This window comes from Mandrillus leucophaeus, unplaced genomic scaffold (genome assembly GCF_000951045.1).
Source record: "Mandrillus leucophaeus isolate KB7577 unplaced genomic scaffold, Mleu.le_1.0 Scaffold113, whole genome shotgun sequence".
Taxonomy (NCBI): Eukaryota; Metazoa; Chordata; class Mammalia; order Primates; family Cercopithecidae; genus Mandrillus; species Mandrillus leucophaeus.
The window spans coordinates 836,821-838,922 of NW_012099543.1; the positions used below are offsets into that span (position 1 = coordinate 836,821).

Below are 2,102 nucleotides of genomic sequence, written 5' to 3' on the forward strand. Positions count from 1 at the left end.
TGCGATGAAGCAAGAAAAATAGCTGTAAGTGGGAATTATAAAATGCAAGTATGTGGTACTGTCTTGGTCCATTTGTGTTGTTGTAAATGAACACTTGAGGATGGGTAATTTATAAAGAAAATATATTTATTTGATTCACAGTCCTGCAGGCTGTAAAAGAAAAATGGCTCTAACATCTGCTTCCAGTGAGGGCTTCAGACTGCTCTCACTCATGCTGGAAGGCCAAGAGGAACCAGCATGTGCAGGGATCACAAGAGAAAAGCAGAGAGATGGGGAGAAAAGTGCTAGACTCTTTTAAACAACCAGCTCTCACAGGAACTAGCTGAGCTAACATTCACTCAACACTCCACCTCCCAGAAAATATATGAATCTATTCATGAGGGATCCACTCTGATAACCCAAACACCTCCTACTAGGCCCCATTCCCAACACCAGGGATCAAATTTTCAACATGAGGCTTGTAAAGTCAAATGTCCAAACCATAGCAGATACTTACACAAATCTATAAATTACTTGTGTGAAAGAGATTTTAGATTTTTAGCTCAAAAAATGAATATATAGATTTTTTTTCAATGGATACTAGTAATTGAGTTTCTACCCTGAGATAAAAAAAGGAACAGTTTGTTATACCAGAATATTTCAAAGTAAATAGCACAGAAATATATGTGATTGTTTCTAGATGCTAAGTAGTAAGTACTTTTGATCAAGAAATGAAAAACCAAGTGGCAAAAACACCCTACAAGGGATTATGAGAAACCAGACCAATACAAGAAATTGAGAAAAATCTGAATCTATGTTTAATATTTCATATATATGTTTTTAAATTAATGAATAATATTTCCACATTTCATGGGGTACATGAAATATTTTGTTAATTGCATAGAATGTGCAATAATCGTCAGGATATTTTGGTTATTTATCACCTCAAGTGTTTATCATTTCTGTGTTGAAAACATTTTAAGTTCTCTCTCCTAGCTCTTTTGAAACAAACAAAGCATTATTATTAACTATAGCCACCATACTCTGACATCAAACATTAGAACTTATGTCTTCTATTTAACTATATGTTTGTACTCATAACCAAGGAGGAGCTGGAGAGACAAGTGGTGGATCTGATAAAGAGCCAGGCGCTGCCGGCTGCGGAGCTTGCAGAGTACACCACGAAGATCGCACTCCTGGAAGAGGCACAGAGGCGCAAGGAGCACGGGGGCGCAAGGAGGTGAAGTTGAAGAGTGGCAGCAGAGAGCCAGAGAAGCCCAGGATGACCTGGTGAAGACCAAGGAGGAGCTGCACCTGGTGATGACTGCACCCCCGCCCCCACCGCCCCTCGTATAGAAGACGGTGAGCTACCATGTCCAAGACAGCTTGCAGGACGAGGGCTCGGAGCCCACGGACTACACAGAGCGGAGCTGTCTAGCGAGGGCATCCGGGATCATTGAAACGAGGAGAAAGGCATCACCGAAGCGGAGAACGAGCGCGTGCAGCGGCCTCTGCTGACGCTGAGCGGCGAGCTGTCCCAGGCCCAAGATGAGAATAAGAGGACTCATAATTACATCATCCACAATGAGAACATGAGGCAAGGTCGGGATAAGTACAAGACGTTGCGGCAGATCCGGCAGGGCAACACCAGGCAGTGTATCGATCAGTTCGAGGCCATGTAATGGCCAGGCCAGGACCTAGGGCAGAGACGCTCTGGGGCGGATGCTGCCGCCCTCACCCCCAGCCTCCTCATGCTTGTGTCATTAGTGCTTCAAGTCTAGGAACCTCCTCATCAGATCTCAGTTCCTTTTAAAAGCAGTTACCCAAGAGAAACGTCCTGGTCTGAGAAGCAGTGCAGGCGCCCTGGTTTGTTTTCCCCGATTGTATCATGGTGCCAAGCAGGCCAGATTCTGGCTATTATTCTCCAGTCACCTCCTGTGTTGTGCTGGGAGCAGGACTGATTGAATTAAGGAAAACGCCTGTAAAGTCTGAGTAACAAACTTCATGCTGGCCAGTGTGATACAAGATTCAATATCATTAAAGGAAACCATGTCGTGGCTTACACCTGTGCCATACTTTTTCTGTATTTGAAATAAACTCAAATTGATTGATTTTTTTGTTTT

At 43.5% G+C, this 2,102-nt stretch overlaps 1 pseudogene; it reads left to right on the forward strand.

Annotated features, from left to right (window-relative positions):
* Positions 1-1,064: 1,064 nt before the first annotated feature.
* Positions 1,065-1,661, forward strand: LOC105550594 (annotated as a pseudogene).
* Positions 1,662-2,102: the final 441 nt, after the last annotated feature.